Below are 24,002 nucleotides of genomic sequence, written 5' to 3' on the forward strand. Positions count from 1 at the left end.
CCCAGTCAGCAGAGTACAATTTTAAATCCACAGCATTTCAATTTCTGCAGAAAAATGCGCATGCTACAGATGCTAAACTGATTTTGCTGTATAGTTGTGGTGTTTTTTTTTTCCACGACACATGGGCAAACCCTTAAAGTGGTTGTCTAACCTTTTGCAAGTGATGGCCTAACCTCAGAATAGGCCATCACTATCTGATTAGCAGGTGTCCGACACCGCAGCCGGTCACTTCTGCAGTAGTTTTGGCACCAGAACTACACAGCTCTGCCCATTATGCAGTGGACGATGCTAGTTCGTACAACACTGTTCCCATTCACTTTAGGCTGGCCAAACATCTAAAATGAACATCATTTGGCTGATGACTGTAAACTGGCAGTGTACCATGTAAGTTGCACATTTTGTTGCAAGTACTGTTTTATGACAAAAGTTGTGACTTTTGGCACTTTTCTGACCCCTACACCACTTTTGCAAAAACTGAAAACTGGCACTCATACCACCTGAAATATACACCCGCTATCTTGCTTATGTAAATTTTCTGGCACATGGAACTCCCAAAGATGCAATAGAATTATTACCTCTCAATAATTCTGCATCATCGTATGCCAGCACAGTCTGTTATTAAGACTGGCATAAAAAATGCTAGTTTTAATTATTTGCCCCCATAGTTACAGTCGGGCATCACAAACCATTATTATTTCAGCTGACTTTCATCTTGTGTTTGGCCAATTTTTTTAAGAGATTGTTACTCGACTGCAAGCGTCTTTTAAGGGTACACTTAACCAGAATCCAAATAAAAAAAAACATTTAGATGAAATGTAACTTGGGTAATCTCCTTATTTTTCTCATAGGCTGCAACCATGTCTTCTCCCCCTTCCTCTCTCCCCTCTGATGCTAAAGAGCCAGGAAGTTTAGGAGCAGAGGGCTGGGTTTAGGCTTAATACTTTGTAGTGGCCATTTTGTTGTACCTCACTGACTCAGTGGCAAAAGAACAAGATGTTTGTGTGACATAAGCAATCTCACTGAGTGACACAGTATATTTAACATATACCATTGTGCGCACACATATAGCATCAGGACAGCAATGTGTACACAGTCAAATGCCGCTTACATTACAGTTCTACAGCTTTCCAAAGCTCCTGAAAGGAAAATCTGTCTATCTGCAATTAATGTGGCGGTATGCTGGAGACCAACCTGAACATGAAACCTACTCATTGTTGCTCTGATACTATATGTATTTATACACTATATACTCAATAGGGGAGCGTTGTGTATAATGTATGTTCTAAGTGTGACTTCTCTTACAGTTCTTACCAAGCTTTCCCAGGTCCCAAAATTGCCTTGTTATTTAGTGATAAAACCACTACAAAAACCTACCGTTCTGTCTGTTTGGGGTGCTGGGAAAGCTGGATAACACTCAGAAGCCGCATTGCTGACCACAAGCTGTGTATATGGTCCTGATGCTATAGATAATAGGTTGTAGCTTTTGTATTTTATGTGACCAATATGCCCTTCATCACAGCCCAGCAATTACCCAGCTTTCTCAGAATGCAGAATGGCACACCTGCCTTGTTATGCATTGATAAATCCCTAAGGGCTCATGCACACAAACGTATTTTCTTTCCTTGTCCATTCCATTTTTTTTTCGTAGACCGTATACGGAACAATTTCAATGGGCCGCAAAAAAAAACGGAAGTTACTCCGTGTGCGTTCCGTTTCCGTATGTCCGTATTTCCGTTCTGCAATCAGTCCTACTATTGTCAGTATTGCAGACAAGGATAGGACTGTTCTATTAGGGGACAGCTGTTCCGTTCCTTAAAATACGGAATGCACACAGACTTCATCTGTATTTTTTGGAGATCTGTTTTTTTGCAGAAAGCAAAATGCGGTTGTGTGCATGAAGCCTAACTGTTATATGGCAAACTAACTAGCCTTGTTTGTTATCTAAGATTCTCGAAAAGCTGGGTAAAATGACAGTTCCTCAATTTTGCATCACGGCTAGGCAGAACTTCCTTTCAGAGTCCCGTAAAAGCTGGGTAATATAGCGTGTAGAGCTGTAATAGAGACAGCTGAATACGGAGTCTACCTAAAAAAAAAAAGTCAAATTGTGTTATTGTTTGCTATGTTTAACTTTCAAGGTCCTGAATAACACCATGTGGCACCATAATAGGAACAAATAAACACAATCTACCCAAATAAAACCCCTTCTCGCTCTGAAGTTGTGTGCCATAGGTTCCCATATTTTCCTTTGAAGATCCAGAGAAAATTGGCTGACATAACATGCAGAGCTACAATATGGTTTGCTGGATGCTAAATGTACCTAACTAAATCCTCATTCTTGTTCCCAAATTATTTGATAGAATCCTCTATTTTCGCTTCAGGATCCTAGGAAAGCTGGATGACAACATGCAGAGCTGTAATTGGGAGTGTACCTTATCTCCACGACTGAAGCACGAGTCGCCAGTATTGAATGTGGGAGAATTCTAATTGAGAAAGCCAGTCAGACGACCTCTTTAACTGCAAAACCATACATCAATCTGCTCTGCTCCTCCTGCTCTATAACCTGATGCCGACAGGTTTTCTTGAAGGGAGAGAAGTTGCATGGAGGATATGTCTTACTGTGTCTCTGCAATGTATGTAAACTATCTTAGATTATCTAAAAAAGACAGTATGTAAGGTTTAGGGCCAATGCATACGACTGCCGTGAAGCGGCATTGATCGTGTACATGGGAGCGCACAGCATCTTGGGTCACTGTGAAGCTGTGCGCGTCAGGCTACCTGTGGGACACAGAGAGCAATGTACTAAGACAGCGATACACAGCTCGCATGCCTCCTCATACCAAGCCAGTCCCACTTTGCAGCAAAGTGATCAGTTTTACAGACCAGTTTTCTGGTGTAAAGCCATTCATAAACCTTTAGTATTGTATGATTATAGGATCCACTATAGTTTCTTATGTGGAATTAGCCTCATGATTTTACTATGCTGGAGCATCACATTTAGAGAAAAGCAACAAGGAGCACTGAGTGCTAGAATACAGCCATCATGCCATCTTAAGAAAATATTTGTGTCCCTAGGGAGTATAAATAAAATATTACTCTGCTTTTAACAGATCCTTTCTGTACACAGCACTGTTTTCAAGTCACGAAAGTCCAAGTGCTTCATACAAGCTTACGATGTATATTGAAATTAGAGACTAACTCGTTAAAGTGAGTATTTTGTACTGATCTTTTTTAAGGATAGGTGATCAATATCTGATCGGTAGGGGGCCAACTCCTGGGACCACCACCAATCAGATGTATGAGGAGGCTGCGGCAATCCGGTGAGTAATGCTGCCTTCTCAGCGCTTAACCCCAGGCCACTGACGTCATCATTCACGTGGCCTAGGTACAGCTCAGTCCCATTCAAGTGAATGGGATTAAGCTGTGATAACAAGCACAGCTGCTACCCAATGGATGGGACTGTGCTTGGTAAGCTGCAAGGCCTCCACAAACAACTGATTGGTGGAGGTGCTGAGTGTCAGACCCCCCTATCAGATACTGATGACCTATAGGTTATCGGTATAAAATGCTTGAAAAGCCCCTTTAACTGTTATGTTCATTTATTACTCCATATTTTGCTCCACATACTCAAATAAAGATGAATCAACTTTGCAAATAGATGTAAGAATATCCTATTGTTTGGAGTTTACAGCTCATATGTAGAAGTATGTGCACCACATTAACCCCTTCAGGACCCTACCATTTTTTTACCTTAAGGACCAGGCCATTTTTAGCAAATCTGACATGTCACGATGTGTGTGATAACTTTAAAGCACTTTTACTTATCCAAGCCATTCTGAGTTTGTTTTCTCGTCACATATTGTACTTCGTGACAGGCAGTAAAATTCAATTTTAATACTATCTAAAGTACGTTAAAAACTCTTTATTCAATAATGCTAAAATTAAATCTCCACATGAATAGGCTTGATGGGGTGAATTGGAATAGATCAGACTATTATGCTGATTCCTAATAACACCCTACCACTGGAACTCCTTTATGTTTAGGAGTATATAAATAATGGTGCAAATCCTCTAATGATCCTAAAAGGATATTGCTCACACTGCACGTTACGGGGCTGTAAACCCTTAAATCAGTGCTGTATAGGATCCCATAAATTGGAAGCTAGATCCGTAGTGAGCTCACTATCATAGAAACTCCTTTATGTTGAGGAGTATATGATCTGGGGGACCAGATCATGTAATGATCCTAAAAGATACCAATAGCACTATATATGTACGGGGCTGTAAACAGTTGCTATACAGGATCCCACACTTAGAGGATTTATCACTATTAGGCTCGGATATAGAAGCGAAAGTTAGTCTGCATATGTTTCCTATGCTGCAGTGAATTTCTCGACGCGTTTCCCTATCCGACTATTGTCGGTATGTTCATCAAGAGCATTAGACCAAGTGCTTTGGCCGACGCCATGTATTGTAACCCTGATGGTGGGTCTACAACAATTATGCCAAGCACTTCGAAGTCCACTGACTAAAAAGACGCTGCGCGCTTCTGATGTCATACGTGCAGCAACGATCCTCCGGCATGTATTGACCGTGACGCGTGACGTATGCGCTTGTTTAAATGGAGAAAACTCCTCCCTACTGCTTGCCAAGCCTCTAAGAGGCATCCAATAGGTGAACACTCGCCGTATGACCGTGCCTACTCCTGTCATCATCACAAGGGGACGGACAGCCCATTACACAGTCATCAGCGTCGGCTCCCAGCATCATTCGTCGCTATGGCAAGGGGGAGTATAAACTAGTGACGACCAAATAGGCGGGGATAAATAACCCACGGATTAACTTCAAAGTACAGGTAATCCCAGTGTTTAAATGATCGGAACACATATTAATTAATTAATTAATTTTTTTAGGGACAGCTTTAGGGTCTCTAGAACCAACCCAGGTAACGAGCGAGTACCCACTCAGAAACAGGAAAGGCAACTAAGGGCGCCTGAATCTATAGATACCTCACAGATCATTAATCTTTCTAGCCGTACCCTTACCACTGCTGAGATGACTTAAGTAAAGGCCTGTCTTTTGTACCTGACTGTAGATTTAACCCCTTCACGTGGGTGAAGGATGTTAATCTATTTATTAGAAAGTTAAAGTGGAAGAAGTTCTTCTGTATCCATGACAGGGAACAATGTGAAAAACTGGGTATTGATCAGGATGAACTTCCAGATTTTAGATTACTTGCAGGTCTCCTAGCTGATGGTGATAGAGGTTTAGGTGAAGGGCCCTTCACGGATTTCAAACCGGCATCAAAAAAATATCCTCCGGTGGGGAACTATTCGCCTCTTGATGTCTTCCTCACTGTTGTCACTGAAAAAATACGATCTCTACATGTTCAGAATCCCTATCCAAGAAATTTGTGTGAGCAGGAACAACTAGCATTAGCACGACTACAGCAAGACTTAACTATAGTGATAAAACCCTCACACAAGGGGGGAACATAGTCGTTCTTGATGTTAATACATACACACAAATGTGCAAGAGAATTCTTGATGACAGGACTTGTTACATCAAGCTGGATCACAATCCTCTTGAGACTTAAAAAATGAACTCAGATTCTCAGAAGAGCGAAATGGCGCAGATTCATGAGTGCAAGCGAACTTGCTTACTTGCTGCCTACAAACCCGACACTACCGGCCTTCTACAGTCTACCCAAAATACATAAGGGGACTGATCCTTTAAAGGGGAGGCCATAGTGTCAGGGATTGGTAGTCTTACTGAAAAAAATCTGTATTTATGTAGATAAAATATTGAGGCCTTTTGTATTCAGCTTACCGTCTTTTGTTAGGGATTCTATGGACGTTTTAAACAGATTGAATGACATCAGATGTGACAATGATACCCTGCTAGCCAGTTTGGATGTAGAAGCTTTGTATAGCTCCATCCTGCACCAACAAGGCTGTGAGGCAGCCTGTACATTTCTACTGGAGAGAGGGTCCCAGTTTTACGAGCATAACAAACTCGTAATCACATTGTTGAACTTCATTCTGTACCACAGCATCTTCTTGTTTGACCGTTCTCTCTATCGCCAGCTCAGGGGGCTGGCAATGGGCAGTCCCTGTGCCCCTACTTTTGCTAACCTCTACCTGGGCTGGTGGGAGAGAGAGGTGGTCTTTAACGAGGAGATGGAAGAATGGACCTCATCCATACTACTATGGATGAGGTTCATTGATGATATATTCATCCTATGGAAAGGTACAAAGAAGAGATTTATGGACTTTGTATCAAGACTAAATTTTTACACCTTGGGCCTATACTTTACATCTGAAATTGATGAGGGACATATCACTTTTCTGGACCTTTCAATTGAGATTGACCCCTCTAGCCATGTGAAAACAAAAGTGTTTTGCAAACCTACGGCCACTAATGCCCTCTTGAGATGGGAGAGTGGACATCCTTACCCACTCGAGAGGGGCATTCCTAAGGGACAGTACCTTAGAATGAGACGGAATTGTTCTCAGTGGTCTGATTTTAAGGCATCAGCGATTGACCTTGAAAAAAGGTTTGTTGAGAAGAGATATCCCAAACCGGTCTTGAAAGAGGCCTATTAACATGCGGCTGCATGTGATGGGGAACATCTCTTGCATCCTAAAAGCAGGACTTTGAAGATGCACAGATACGGATAATAGGTACCTTCGACACGGCGCACAAGGAGATGCGTGCCCTGCTGACAGAGCATTGGGAGATTTTAAAAACTGACCCGGATGTTGGACATCTAGTAGGCAGTTATCCCATGATCATGTATCGACGTGGTGGAAACATCAAGGACAAGTTGGTCCATAGTGCCTTTAGCTCTCCTAGGAATGAGACATGGTTAGGAGCAAATATACCAAATGGCACTTATAAGTGTAGGAACTGCATAGCATGCAGAGTTATTTTAAAGAGTACACATTTTAGGAGTTCAACCACAGGACACGAATATCACATTAAATCTTTCATCAACTGCAAGACAGTTGGGGTGGTATATCTTGCGACCTGCATTTGTGGTTCACAATATGTAGGGAAAACCAAGCGTGAATTCAGGAGGCACATAGGGGGACATTTATTGAAGATCAGAAGTTCTAGTGACACCCCTATTGCACAACATGTGGCAACTTGTCATCCTGATATCACAGACTGCTTTAAATTTCAGGGTATCTAACATGTAAGACCACCATCCAGGGGAGGTGATATTAATACACTGCTTCTCAGGAAGGAGGCACAGTGGATTTTCACTCTAAATACTGTTAAGTCTAAAGGTCTTAATGATGCGATCTCATACGCATGTTTTATTGAATGAATACTTCCCCCCTGAATGGATATGTGAGTGATTTTCTTCTGTCCCTTATCTGAATACTCTTGTACGCAATGATGATCCCTTTTCATGTCTTTCTCTTTTGATTATATAATCCCAAATAAATGCAAAGCGAATGAACGCCCGGTATTGTTGCTGTCCTAGACCAACTAAGCATATAAAACCAAAACTAGACTCAGAACAGCATGATTTAAATAAATACAAAAATCTTTTATTGGACATACATTTGTTAAAACATACATATCCATATATATATATATATATATATATATATATATATATATATATATATATATGCAGCACAAAGCCACACAGGATAATTCTTACAGGTCTGTTGTAAAATGTAGCAATGAATAATCCCAAGCTGTGCAGAGTATACTCAAACACAGCCCACAGTCAAAAAAGTACAAAGTGCATAGTGCTCAACGTAAACAATGACCTGGGGAAAATAAACAATACAAGTGAATACAGACCAAGTAGTCCTGGATCCATACACGTGTTTCGCGTTTGCTTCCTCAGGGGATACTGTTGGTGTGTGTCGACTGTTCATATATAGTCTGCAAATTGACCGAAATGAGGGTCACCTGGGCTGCGAGTAAAGACTAGAAACCGGAAGTGAGATGCGCTCCACGCTGGAACGCACCATCACTTCCGGTCCAGTCGGTGTCCGGACACTTGATACATTCCAAAATAGCTAGTGGGCCTAAACAATGACCCGTCTCATTATCTGTAGAGGACCTATATATCCTATCACTAGGTGTAGAGAATGTGAGAGGAGGCTGCCAGGGAAGACCGCTCCACCGAGCACCACACACAGGAACCGGATATCCGGTAGGTGGTCCACCGCGGAACGCATCACCCGCATCACACCGACGCGGCCACATCCCAGCCCGACGTGATAGTAGATCACATGGACACATTCGACGCATAGTGCGTTCCACACTGGAACGCAGGTAGTACTCCACTCTCTGGATCAATATGAAACCAGTTGAATATCTATTCCGTTCCACACTAGGGCACAAGCAATGTAAATTTATGGAGGTAAACTTATACAGATACTCAAGTATTAATAAATATACACTTCAGGGAAAACATCCCTGGATAAAATAAGGTGCATCAGATAGTTCATTATATGTATAAAATATATATATATATTCTGTGAAACAAATGTAAATTCATAAATCCTATATATCATATCAATCAAGACATTTGATATTCATTTATAAGTTAAAATAAGTGACAAAGAAAGTGAAATAGAGGAAAAAAAGGTGATGCATGCCAAAAGAGTGATAATGTGATAAAAAGTGATAAAATAATAAGTGAGAAGGTGATAAAAGTGAAAGTGAAATAAATATGGACATATATATATAATTAAAATAGTTCCAATTCATACTACATGTTACAAATATATACCCCTACTCAGGTGGAAAAGAATTATCCTGTGTGGCTTTGTGCTGCTTATATATATATATTTATGTGGATATGTATGTTTTAACAAATGTATGTCCAATAAAAGAGTTTTGTATTTATTTAAATCATGCTGTTCTGAATCTAGTTTTGGTTTTATATCTTTTGATTATATGTGGAACCTATCCAGGATTTTGGGTTCTTAATGTGTCTCTGATATACATTTATTAAGTAGAACTCCAACATGTCCCATATATCCCTAGCAACTAGGTCGCTTTCGCGAGTTATGAGGACTCTATAGGGACTGCATTGATTGGTACCAACTTTTACCCATGCTTTATCTGGTTCTATATATATATATATATATATATATATATATATATATATACAGGTCCTTCTCAAAAAATTAGCATATTGTGATAAAGTTCATTATTTTCTGTAATGTACTAATAAACATTAGACTTTCATATATTTTAGATTCATTACACACCAACTGAAGTAGTTCAAGCCTTTTATTGTTTTAATATTGATGATTTTGGCATACAGCTCATGAAAACCCAAAATTCCTATCTCAAAAAATTAGCATATCATGAAAAGGTTCTCTAAACGAGCAATTAACCTAATCATCTGAATCAACTAATTAACTCTAAACACCTGCAAAAGATTCCTGAGGCTTTTAAAAACTCCCAGCCTGGTTCATTACTCAAAACCGCAATCATGGGTAAGACTGCCGACCTGACTGCTGTCCAGAAGGCCATCATTGACACCCTCAAGCAAGAGGGTAAGACACAGAAAGAAATTTCTGAACGAATAGGCTGTTCCCAGAGTGCTGTATCAAGGCACCTCAGTGGGAAGTCTGTGGGAAGGAAAAAGTGTGGCAGAAAACGCTGCACAACGAGAAGAGGTGACCGGACCCTGAGGAAGATTGTGGAGAAGGACCGATTCCAGACCTTGGGGGACCTGCGGAAGCAGTGGACTGAGTCTGGAGTAGAAACATCCAGAGCCACCGTGTACAGGAGTGTGCAGGAAATGGGCTACAGGTGCCGCATTCCCCAGGTCAAGCCACTTTTGAACCAGAAACAGCGGCAGAAGCGCCTGACCTGGGCTACAGAGAAGTAGCACTGGACTGTTGCATGTCATTCGGAAATCAAGGTGCCAGAATCTGGAGGAAGACTGGGGAGAGGGAAATGACAAAATGCCTGAAGTCCAGTGTCAAGTACCCACAGTCAGCGATGGTCTGGGGTGCCATGTCAGCTGCTGGTGTTGGTCCACTGTGTTTTATCAAGGGCAGGGTCAATGCAGCTAGCTATCAGGAGATTTTGGAGCACTTCATGCTTCCATCTGCTGAAAAGCTTTATGGAGATGAAGATTTCATTTTTTAGCACGACCTGGCATCTGCTCACAGTGCCAAAACCACTGGGAAATGGTTTACTGACCATGGTATTACTGTGCTCAATTGGCCTGCCAACTCTCCTGACCTGAACCCCATAGAGAATCTGTGGGATATTGGGAAGAGAAAGTTGAGAGACGCAAGACCCAACACTCTGGATGAGCTTAAGGCCGCTATCGAAGTATCCTGGGCCTCCATAACACCTCAGCAGTGCCACAGGCTGATTGCCTCCATGCCATGCCGCATTGAAGCAGTGATTTCTGCAAAAGGATTCCCGACCAAGTATTGAGTGCATAACTGAACATAATTATTTGAAGGTTGACTTTTTTTGTATTAAAAACACTTTTCTTTTATTGGTCGGATAAAATATGCTAATTTTTTGAGATAGGAAATTTGGGTTTTCATGAGCTGTATGCCAAAATCATCAATATTAAAACAATAAAAAGCTTGAACTACTTCAGTTGGTGTGTAATGAATCTAAAATATATGAAAGTCTAATGTTTATCAGTACATTACAGAAAATAATGAACTTTATCACAATATGCTAATTTTTTTAGAAGGACCTGTATATATATATAATTGTTTTCCCTGTTTTAGGATGGGCTCTCCCTGTTTTCATTCTGGAAATCCACTCATGTTTATTAATATGTGTTCCGATCATTTAAACACTGGGATTGCCTGTACTTTGAAGTTAATCCGTGGGTTATTTATCCCCGCCTATTTGGTGACTCTTGCTACTCCCTCTTGCCAATAGCGACGAATGATGCTGGGAGCAGGCGGAGCTGATGCTGATGACTGTGTAATAGGCTGTCTGTCCCCTTGTGATGATGACAGGAGTAGGCGCAGTCATATGGCGAGCGTTCACCTATTGGATGCCTCTTAGAGGCTTGGCAAGCAGTGGGGAGGAGTTTTCTCCATTTAAACGCAAAATTTGCGCGAATACATGCTGGAGGCTCGTTGCTGCACGCATGACATCAGAAGCGTGCAGCGTCTTTTCAGTCAGTGGACTTCTAAGTGCTTGGCATAATTGTTGTAGACCCACCATCAGGGTTACAATACATGGCGTCGGCCAAAGCACTTGGTCTAATGCTCTTGATGAACATACCGACAATAGTCGGATAGGGAAACGCGTCGAGCGATTCACTGCAGCGTAGGAAACATGTGCAGACTGACTTTCGCTTCTATAGCTGAGCCTAATAGTGATAAATCCTCTAATCCTCAACATAAAGGAGTTTCTATGATAGTGAGCTCACTAGGGATCTAGCGTCCAATTTATGGGATCCTATACAGCACTGATTTAAGGGTTTACAGCCCCGTAACGTGCAGTGTGAGCAATATCCTTTTAGGATCATTAGAGGATTTGCACCATTATTTATATACTCCTAAACATAAAGGAGTTCCAGTGGTAGGGTGTTATTAGGAATCAGCATAATAATAGTCTGATATATTCCAATTCATCCCATCAAGCCTATTCATGTGGAGATTTAATTTTAGTATTATTAAGTAGAGTTTTTAACATACTTTAGATAGGCAGTAAAATACATTTTCTGAGCAGTACATCTACAGGACTATCATACATAAGTGAATTAGTATTAAAATTGAGTAAAAATAAATAAATTCTTTATAAAAAAAAAATCCAAATTTACCCAAAATTTTGAAAAATTGACAAATTTCAATTTCTCTACTTTTATAAAGGATAGTAATACCTCCAAAAATAATTACTTTACATTCTCTATATGTCTACTTCATGTTTGGATAATTTTGTGAATGCCATTTTATTTTTTGGGGGACGTTAGAAGGCTTAGAAGTTTAGAAGGAAATCTTAAAATTTTTCTAAAAAATTTCCAAAACCCAGTTTTTAAGAACCAGTTCAGGTCTGAAGTCACTTTGTGAGGCTTACGTAATAGAAACCACCCAAAAATGACCCCCATTTTAGAAACTACACCCCTCAAGGTATTCAAAACTGATTTTACAAACTTTGTTAACCCTTTAGGTGTTCCACAAGAATTAATGGAATATAGAGATAATATTTCAAAATTTCACTTTTTGGCAGATTTTCCATATTAATCCATTTTTTCCAGTTACAAAGCGTTAACAAAGAGTTAACAGCCAAACAAAACTCAATATTTATGGCCCTGATTCTGTAGTTTACAGAAAAACCCTATAAGTTGTCGTAAACTGCTGTACGGGCACACGGCATTGTGCGGAAGGAAAGGAACGCCATATGGTTTTTGGAAAGTAGATTTCCCTGGGATAATTTTAAGCTGCCATGCCATATTTGAAGACCCCCTGATGCACCCCTAGAGTAGAAACTCCCAAAAAGTTAACCCATTTAAGAAACTACTCAAGGTATACAAAACTGATTTTACAAACCTTGTTAACCCTTTAGGTGTTCCACAAGAATTTGTGGAAAATTGAGATGAAATTTCTAAATTTCACTTTTTGGGCAGATTTTCCATTTTATTCAATTAGTTTTCCAGTTACAAAGCAAGGGTTAACAGCCAAACAAAACTCAATATTTATGGCCCTGATTCTGTAGTTTACAGAAACACCCCATATGTGGTCGTAAACTGCTGTATGGGCACACGGCATTGCACAGAAGGAAAGGGATGCCATATGGTTTTTGGGAGGCAAAGTTTGCTGGACTGTATTTTTTATTTTTTTTACTCCATATCTTATTTAAAGCCCCCCTGATGCACCGCTAGAGTAGAAACTCCAAAAAAGTGACCGCATTTTGGAAACTATGGGATAAAGTGGCAGTTTTGTTGGTACTATTTTAGGGTACATATGATTTTTGGTTGCTCTATATTAGTTTTTGTGAGGCAAAATGATTTTTTTGTGCCTCCACATTCTGAAAGCCGTCGTTTTATTTTTTATTTTTTTGGATGACTGTCTTGTGTATGGGCTAATTTTTTTCAGGATGAGATGATGGTTTAATTGGTACTATTTTAGGGTGTATTTGACTTTTTGATCGCTTGCTATTACACTTTTTGTGATGTAAGGTGACAACAAATGGCTTTTTTGACACAGTTTTTATTTTATTTTTTACTGTTCATCTGATGGGTTAGATCATGCGGTACTTTTCTACAGCAGGTTCTTACGAACGTGGCGATACCTAATATGTATAATTTTTTTATATACTTAAGTTTTACACAATTATATAATTTTTTAAACAAAAAAAAACATGTTTTAGTGTCTCCATATTCTAGAGCCATCAATTTTTCAGTTTTTGGGCGATTGTCTAAGGTAGGGTATCATTTTTGTGGGACTGTTTGGCACTATTTTGGGGTGCATACGCCATTTTGATCGCTTGGTGTTGCACTTTAAGTGATGTAAGTTGACAAAAAAATGCTTTTTTTAGCACAGTTTTTATAAAAAAATTTGACTGTGTTCATTTGAGGGGTTAGGTCATGTGATATTTTTATAGAGCCGGTCAATTCGAACGCGGCGATACCTAATTTGTCTACTTTTCTTTTTTTCCCTATTTTTTGCAATTTCTTTTTTTAACTTTCTTTTGGGAAAAGGACGCTTTTATTTATTTTATTTTTTTACTTGAAACATAATTTTTTTTTACTTTATCTTTTCCTTTTTTTACACTTTTTTTTTTTTTTTTTTTTGTTCAACTCTGGGACTTCAACTTTTAGGGGTCTCATTCCCTTTACAATGCATCACAATACTTCTGTATTGTGATGCATTGGCTGTGTCTATTACAGACTGTAATACACTTACAGCCTGTTTGTCTGTGAGATGCAGGCTCTTCCCTGCAATCACGTCCCGGTCACAGCAGCACGGGGACCGAAGCTCCGATCCCCGCATGGACATCTCACGTGCCGCAGTTAGCGCTGACAGCGGCACATCAAGGGTTAATGTGCCGGCATCTGTGATTTCACAGATTCCGGCGCATGCAGCAGGGGTCCGGCCATTAGTGACTGCCGGACCCCTGCCGCGGAACGGTGGGCGCGTCTCCTGCACCTGCCTGATCGCAGCCTGATCCTCAAGTCACGGATACCTGCGCCGTACATGTACGGGTTAAAGCAGTTGATACCTGATGGTTACCAACTATCAACAAACTGTTAGTCTGATCCTGCAGTCATGTATTCCTCCCATCTGTCTGATTCTTGCCACTTGCTAACCACACTGTAGAGGAATCTCTGGTCAGCAGGATACATGTGATACACTGAGTGGCCAGTTTGTTATGATCACCTACTTAAGAATTATTTCATGGGCTACTGTACCCTTACTGCATGCAGTCTAACCTTAAAACATGACGGAAGGCATCAGCCAAATCAGAGACGCCTATCTGTAGACAAAAGCTTTGAGGTTCTTGCCTCTCATCAGTACAGACCAGTACAGGTCTTACCCCAGGGCTGCATCAAACAACTCTCAAACAGCTAACCAGTATCATGGTCAATACTGACGTGGGGAAAGAACCCAAAACACCTCTCTACAGATGAGTGTCTCTGGTTTGGCCGATGTCCCAATAAAATACTGTGGATAAGCATGTCATCAATGAAAATTGATAACATGCTTATCGCGCTGTAAAACGCCCTACGCCCCAAGAAGTACAGGAGCTTCTTTGGGGCATATTGTCGCGCGTTCCCGCCCATAGACTTCAGCGGGAACAACATTTTTTATTAGTATTGTGTCATGAAAACATTACAGTATCGTTTAAAATACAGCACAAATTACAATTTCCAAATTTGTTACATTGCCACAATGGGCGTTTCTTGTTTGCTCATTTAAAAACGTGCATACGTACTACTACACTACTGTCTGACACAAGCTCTCTCCTATTGATAAAATGGCCAGCCTCTGTACTCACTTTGAATGCACTGCAGCGAGCGGCAGCGAGCTACTACTAAATTACTGTCTGAAACAAGCTCTCTCCTATTGATAAAATGGCCAGCCTCTGTACTCACTTTAAATGCACTGTAGCGAGCTGGCCGGCTGGCGCGTGACTGACGTCACTTAGTAACGCTCCTGCTTCCTGAATTAAGTGAAAGTGAGTACAGAGGCTGGCCATTTTATCAATAGGAGAGAGCTTGTTTCAGACAGTAGTAAAATACTTTACACACAAAGCCAGTTATGTGCGCAGTTTAGGACACATGAGGGGACACATAGGGCTTTGAGGGGGACCAGCATAAGATGCTATATGTGTGTCTTATGCTGGCCCCCCTCATGGCCCTATGTGTCATAGCACACATCCCCCATCCACAGATCCCCCATAACACTGTCCTCCACAGATCCTCCATAACTGTCCTCCACAGATCCTCCATAACTGTCGTCCTCAGATCCCCCATAACACTGTCCTCCTCAGATCCCCCATAACACTGTCCTCCTCAGATCCCCCATAACACTGTCCTCCTCAGATCCCCCATAACACTGTCCTCCACAGATCCCCCCATAAAAACACTGTTCTCCACAGATCCCCCATAACGGCGTCATCCACAGATCCCCTCTGTTGTCAATCACACAAACGAGCGTATTACGACCATTTCCTAAATACAAAAACGCCCCAAAATACGCCTCAAAAACGCCTTTAAAATGCGCAAACCGAATACGCTCAGGTGTGAACCAAGCCTTAATGTTGCTGTAAGCCTCTTGGTAGACAGTTTTCTTCTCGTCTTTTCATCAATTTTGGAGGGACGTCCAGTTCTTGGTATTGTCACTGTATTGCCATATTTTCTCCACTTGAAGATGACTGTCTTCACTGTGTTCCATGGTATATCTAATGCCTTGGAAAAAAATTTGTACCCTTCTGACTGATACCTTTTAACAAGAAGATCCCTCTAATGCTTTGGAAGCTCTCTGTGGACCATGGCTTTTGCTGTGGGATGTGACTAAGAAAATTTCATGTGAACCCTTGAATTTAATAACTGGTTGAACCTCCTTTGGCAGCAATAACTTCAACCAAATGTTTCCTGTAGTTGCAGATCCGACGTGCACAACGGTCAGGAGTAATTCTTGACCATTCCTCTTTACAGAACTGTTTCAGTTCAACAATATTCTTGGGATGTCTAGTGTGAATCGCTTTCTTGATGTCACGCCACAGCATCTCAATCTGGTTGAGGTCAGGACTCTGACTGGGCCACTCCAGAAGGCGTTTTTTATTCTGTTTAGGCCATTCTTTTGTTGATTTACTTCTATGCTTTGGGTCGTTGTCCTGTTGCAAAACACATCTTCTGTTGAGCTTCAGCTGGTGGACAGATGGCCTTAAGTTCTCCTGCAAAATGTGTTGATAAACTTGGGAATAAATTTTTCCTTCGATGATAGCAATCCGTCCAGCCCCTGACGCAGCAAAGCAGCCCCAAACCATGATGCCCCCACCACCATACTTCACAGTTGGGATGAGGTTTTGATGTTGGTCTGCTGTGCCTCTTTTTCTCCACACATAGTGTTGTCTGTTTCTTCCAAACAACTCAACTTTGGTTTCATCTGTCCACAGAATATTTTGCCAGTACTGCTGTGGAACATCCAGGTGCTCTTGTGCAAACTGTAAACGTGCAGCAATGTTTTTTTTGGACAGCAGTGGCTTCCTCTGTGGTATCCTCCCATGAAATCCATTCTTGTTTAGTGTTTTATGTATCGTAGATTTGCTAACAGGGATGTTCGCATATACCAGAGTCTTTTGTACGTTTTTAGCTGACATTAGGATTCCTCTTCACCTCATTGAGAAGTCTGCGCCGTGCTCTTGCAGTCATCTTTACAGGACGGCCACTCCTAGGGAGAGTAGCAGCAGTGCTGAACTTTCTCAATTTATAGACAATTTGTCTTACCGTGGACTGATGAACAGCAAGGCTTTTGGAGATATTTTTATAACCCTTTCCAGCTTTATTCAACTCAACCATTCTTAATTGTAGGTCTTCTGAGAGTTATTTTGTGCAAGGCATCATTCACATCAGGCAATGCTTCTTGTGAAAAGCAAACCCAGAACTGGTGTGTTTTTCAAATAGGGCAGGGCAGCTGAAACCATTTATTAGACTCCAGTTGGCTGACACCTCACTCCAATTAGCTCTTCGAGATGTCATTAGGCTAGGGGTTCACATACTTTTTCCACCTGCACTGTGAATGTTTACATGGTGTGTTCAATAAAAACATGGTAACATTTAATTATTTGTGTGTTATTAGATTAAGTAGACTGTGATTGTCTATTGTTGTGACTTAGATGAAGATCAGATCACATTTTATGACCAATTTGTGCAGAAATCCATATCATTCCCAAGGGTTCACATACTTTTTCTTGCAACTGAGCTGCTGCCTACCCTCAGAAACTGAAGGGGCCAGAGCTGTAGATGGGTTAGCTACAAAGAGTGAAAATCACTCTGAATATATTTAGAATACTGTAATGCCCTTCTACAGATCTAACATGTGGAATTCTAGTATCCCAGTCCTGGGGGTACTACTATTGGATTCTTGATTGCTGTAATTTATGTCTTAGATGCAATGTATTTCAATGCAATGCTATGTAATGTGATTTATATCCTGTCATCTCATTCAGCAGGGGAGGTAATAGTTGGAAAAGGCTACCTGTTCCACCCCTCCTGTGAGAGTGGACTGGTCCAACTGCCTGCCAGGAGGGGGGGTTCTAGAGTAGTTAGCGAGTCCAGAGAAGTGCAGGGCGGAGAGGGGAAGTGAGAGGACCTGTCCCAACAGTGGGGGAGTTGGGAAGTAGCTCATAGGGCACTCACTCCTAGGAACCGTATCTGAAAGTCAGGATCTAGATATCTCTTTTCTACCAAAGAGTTGGAAAGAAGCATTTTGAGCACCCATTCTCCAGAATCCTACTGAAGACACTGCTGTGAAGTCGGAGAATACAGCTAAACCACCCATCCCCAAGCAACCACTAGGCCAGTATTTATGCCAGGAAATGTTAGTGCATTTTCTGGGCTGATGGCTCCTCTTCCACCACACCCTCCGCCACTTCCTAGTGTAAAATGACAGCGTAAATATTGCACTAAATGTAGGTGCATGGGCATTAGAAAAGTCAAAAACTGCAGCAGTGGACATTTTTTTTACATCAGTTTCTGGCGTAAAGGGCATAATAAATGACTCCCTGTATGTTCAGTGTTCCTCAAGCTCCAACTTCACCAACAGATCAGCTAGAATATAATCTTCATTATTGCAAAATTGATGTCTGAAGCTTCTGTGTCATCTCTTGTCATCCTCTCCCATAGCCCACAATGCTGTATACACAAGAAATTCCTCTTGACAGGTTCCCAGCAATAATCTGGACAATTGAAGTGATTCATTTATCTTCTAGGAGGAAACATCTTGACATCTATGAAGACATAAACCAGCTCTGAGATCATACCTGTGTCATCCTTTCTCTACTATTTCATAAATCGGAAATTAATGCTTGCCAAGATGTATTCCAGGTGCCTCAGATATAAAACCTGTGGCGGCAAGTCTGTAGTGCAGATTTTTTGGCTGATGCTGAGGGTTCATAACAAAATGCTGTAGTAACATGAATCAATTCCTGAAAGTCTGATACTCCATCGGAGATGTATGTTAGAAAGTTTTACTGACAGTCTGGGTCATGAAACCAATGGTAGGTAGGATTTACAGCTGTAAAATGGATGTTAAAATGTTCTCACAGTGAGGCGTCTAAATGAGGCCTTAGAGACTGAAAAACGGTACAGAACTAGTTCTTCTCACAGATTAGGGTTTGTTGCTATGCATCTAATAAATCTTCTGTGATCTAAGCACACCAGCAGTGGAACTCTCTCTCCCCTGTTAGGTTCGCTTCACACTTTTTCTAGTTATTTTTAGCCATGAAAAATGTATGTATTTTCATACCTTCCAACTTTGTAAACGAATAAGGAGGGACACATTGTAAAATTTTTTCACACTAGGCGACGCTTCTAACTCCGCCCAAAACATAACTATACACCTAATCCCACCCAGTCCCCTTCATGCCACCGCACAGTATTTATGCCCACATTGTGTCTCTTCACACAATTATGCCCAGCTGTGCCTCCAGTAATATGCCCAGCTGTGGCTACAGTAATATGCCAACATTGTGCTCCCAGTAATAAGCCCACATTGTGCCCCCCAGTAATATGCCCACATTGTGCCCCCCAGTAATATGCCCACATTGTGCCCCGAGTAATATGCTCACATTACAGAAAGTAAAAAAAAAAAAAAAAAACACCACATACTTACCTTCTTCCAAGCAGGACATCGGCTGCTGTGGTCTGTGGAGGAGGCGGAGCCAAGATGACTGCTGGCCGCCCCTGCCTCCCGCAGAGACCAGAGGTGTGGAGAGCCGGCATGGGGGGGAGGGGGGGGGGGGTGATGAAGCAGGGATCCGATGCCGGCTCTTTGCTTCATCATAAAACAGGCAACTGTCTCTGCTTCCTATGGACGCAGAGACAACTGCCAGAAAGCGCGACATACCTCCCCCGTACCGTGCCAGCGAGACAGCCACAGGAATCCGGGACTGTCCTGCCAGATCCGGGACGGTTGGGAGGTATGGCATTTTTATAGTGTGTTTTTGTGCTAACTCATGTATATTCCAATTTTTTTCCCTTCACTTTTTTAACACCATTGTTTCATTATTCTGTGTTTTTAAACGAAAATGCCATAGACACAAATGCCCCAAAATGAAAGAAAAAAACATTATAATACACTATAGTGTGAATACACTACAATACATTATATATACTATGAGCTCTTAAAGGTTTGAAAGCCTTCCTTTCATAATGTGTTTTATATTACAATAAATAGTAATCAGGGAATTCTTACAATTTGTAAGCAACACAAACCATGTGTATGGAGAATGCTGGCAGGATGTGCGTCCTGTCTCTGACCCCATTACTATGTCACTAGGAGCGATCTCCTTCTCTGAGTAAAAGCCAGCTTTGTAATTTCATAAGCGTGACTGCAGCTGCCATCCTCATGCCAGACAGGCCCCATCTAATGCAATAAAATCAGCAACTTGAGATGTTACTGAGACTTATGATGATGAAATTAACACATGCTGCTTTCCAGCCAACTGGACCTATTATCTGCAGAGCGTCAATGTTACCTCACATTTAGATATTGAGAGCTTTTTATATGACCTATTGGGGCAGGGATGCTCAACCTGCGGCTCTTCAGCTGTGGCAAAACTACAATTCCCAGCATGCCCTAATAACTGCAGGCTGTCCAGGCATGCTGGGAGTTGTCGTTTTGCAACAGCTGGAGAGCCGCAGGTTGTGCATCCCTGCATTAGGGCATATAAACATCAAGGAGTGAAGTCCTCCCCCTCACTTGCTCCAGATACCACTACAGGCCCACTGCTCCCTCTTTTCTCGGCCCGTTGATGTCAGTGAGCGTTGTGTACTGTTTGTGTACTGTGTATCTATGACATACCAGAAGGTCTTTTTTAAATCTGTGCCTGAATGACTTTACCCAAAGCTTTTTATATTCCTTACTGGTGACAAGTGATTCATTTACGTGGTGGATTAGGATGAAAGTGAGTAATACTGTTTCACACTTGCTTCTTACGTGGTGGAGGTATGTTTTATAGTTGGGGAGTTACAGAATGTAACTGAGTATGTCATTACTAATGTTTAGCTAAGAAAAAATTGAGGCGCAGTGGACCACATTTACATACTGGGCATCCACACAGTACAGATGCAATCTGCATAGTCAGTTACAGTGCCTGATATTCATGTAGGACGTGCGCAGATAAAAGCTAAACACATCAGGCGGCGTTTATTTGCATTGGCCTACTACACAGACCAATGCAAAAATGAATGTGGAGGAATTATTGCTACTACAGTCTTTCATCCCCAATTAGTGGTATTGATTATCAGCAGCATAGCCCTGATTACACAGGGAAATGTGCTGACAATAATTGTGCATGGATCATTCTGATGAAAGATACCCATCAGTCGACAGGTGAGCGTTTTCTCGTTTGTTGGCTGATTGGCACCACAATTGTACAGGTCGATTATCAGGACCGGGCATTCCTATGACACGTTCTGTATAATTCCATTCCACATCCACACATTTTACCATCTGGTGTAGGATGTCTCTGTGGCACTTGTGGTCTGCTGCGGGCATTCTCCACTGTATGCATTTTTGCTGGGGATCACCCTTAGCAACAGACCACAAGGGCAGTATCTGCTCCCCCGAGTATAAATGCACAACTGCATTTGGGGTTGAGCATTTCCTGCCTTTTGAAACCGCATTTTTGTCATTTAAACTTATATTTATATGTGGAGGTATATAAACTCCAATCTAAATGCACTTTGATTACCATCCATAGGCAGCATTTAGGTGCACCTGTGAGGCCTGCAACATCTCAACCAGCCATGGGTGAGACTCAGCCTCCTCCCTCCTCTTATTGTATGTGTGGTTAGTCACACCGGAGGGAACTGGGAGCTGTTTGCTAGACAGTCTGTGTCTGTCCTGTTGAAAAAATGGATTCTGATGGAAACTCATCAAATGGTTATTTCATGGGGTTGCCCTAGTTGTGTGTTTTCTAGCACTTACTGTATGCTTGGCTGTTTCTGTAAATCACATGCAGCAGGTTCATAGATAGATATATCACACACACACACAGTTGAGTCACTGAGTCACATTATTATGACCACTAGCTAATATCCAGAGTAAATGCCATGTGCTGCAAGGACTGAAGTTTAATGGGTGGGAGTGACTCCTGGTAGGTTGGCACTGGTATCTGGAGCCATGACTGCAGTGTATCCTGCTGGAAGGTGAGTGGGGGAGGATCCATAGAGTGAACATAATGATCAAAGTGGTGCCACAGATGCTCAAATGCGTTCAAGTCTGGAGAATTAGAGAGCCATGGTAGCACTTGGAAGCTTTGGTCCTCCTCTTCCAACCAATGTTGTACATTTCTAGCTGTGTGACATATCCCATTGTGTTGCTGGAAGATCCCATCCACCTCATGGAAGACAATCAGCATGTATGGGCATACGTCAAGGATGGATTCTACCCAAATCAGTGCCTTCTACATGGAAGAGTGTGCCCAGGAAATGCCACAATCACATTCCCCAGGCCATTATGTTCCCCACCAGCTTGTTCTTGTTCCTCCAGCAATGGTTGCAGGGTGTTTATTCTCGCATGTTTCTCGCCTGACACTCCAACACCCATCCATTCGACAAAGCAGAAAATGTGACTCGTCAGAGAAAGCAACCCTTTGCCAATCAGAATTCCAATATTGCAGCGGAATTTAAGGCCTTTTCTACTGATGCAGCTTTGTTAGCAGAGGTGCAGTGACAATCCATTTGCTTCGGAGCCTGGTACACAGTTAGCTTAGCTGAACTGTTGTTTTACACACATCTGGCAGCCCCATGGTTCATTGTAGCGGTGAGCTGTTCCACTGAAGCATGTCTGCCCACCCTCGCACACCTTTTTAGCTGATGTTTATCTCTCGCATCAGTGGCACGTGGTGTTCTGCAGTTTCCACTTTGCTTATTGCCATTTGTCCACTCACTATACAATTTCACCACAGCACCACACACATAATTCAGAACCTGCACAGATATATCTAATATATATTTAACAAGCATTATGATAATGTTCTACATCTCATGACTCAGCTCTCTCATCCCACCATTTTAGTTCATAATGTGCATCCATGGACATAGTGGCTTTTAGGTTTCATCCGCAATTTTTTGTGAGCTCAATAACCTGTTATTTTGTGAGTGTTCTTGTTCTGATGGGATATGAGTAAGTATGATACACTTGTATAATATGCAGACAAGACCCTGCTTGTTTCATGTTGCAGTAACATTTGATTGTCAATGCCATTTTAATTGTTACTTTGTACCTTATTACATAGCTAATAATCTTGTCCAGTCTGCGTTGACTTAACCCAACAGTGACCACCAATATGCCTTTTTACACTTTGTTCACTAAAGGACATTAGGCGAAGTTGCTGCCTTTTTCAGCAGACTAGTCTAAGAGGCAAATTTATGGAAACTGGTGTACAGGAAAACTGGTTTAGATGCCCATAACAACCAATAAGATTCCACCTTTCATTTATTTTAGAGCTCCTTGAAAGGTGGAATCTGATTGGTTGTTATGGTCAACTAAGCTGGTCTTCCTTTACACCAGTTTTGATAAATCTTCCCCTAAGTGTTACAAGGGTGCCCAAGATACAAGATGTACCAAGTGCTGAGTTGTGCAATGGCAGCTAGGCTCCTTCTCTAATGACCAGGGTTGTAGAAGCTTCCAATTAACCCCTTAGATGCCACAGTTGATAGCAGGCATCTGTGGGGTTAAATGGCAGTGGTTTCAGAATGAGTTGGCTCCCTTTGTCACCCAGTCGCCTTCCCCCTGTCATGTGATTGTGGTGTGCTGATGGGTTACCATGGCAACTGCCAGCTAACAATATGCTGTGGATCTGCCATGCCTATTAGAGCCTTCAAGACTATAAAAAAACTAAGAGACATAATACACTGAATAATACATAATAGTAGAAGCAATGTTTTAAATGAGCAAGCCAAAGAATGAACAATCAAATCCTACAGTGGGACTAAAAAATAAATAAATTCATTGTTTTCTATAAAAATTCCCTATAAAGTGCAAATATAATGAAATTAAAAAATATATATATTTAAAACAAATAAATCAGTGACTTATGTGTAACCCAAAACGGTGCCATTAAAAATGTAACTCATTCTGTTAAAAAAAAAAACAAGCCCTCATCAAGCTATGTCAATGAAGCAATAAAAAATGTATGGCTCGAATGTGGCAATGACATATTTTTTTCCTGCAAATAATGATTTCATTTTACAAAATTAATAAAATGTGAAAAAACATATACATATCTGATAGTGACCTAAACTAAAAAAACTATTTAATAAAATTAAAATGTGGTTTATATCTTATACTATCTTGAGATTG

The sequence above is a fragment of the Bufo gargarizans genome, chromosome 2 (assembly GCF_014858855.1).
Source record: "Bufo gargarizans isolate SCDJY-AF-19 chromosome 2, ASM1485885v1, whole genome shotgun sequence".
Taxonomy (NCBI): Eukaryota; Metazoa; Chordata; class Amphibia; order Anura; family Bufonidae; genus Bufo; species Bufo gargarizans.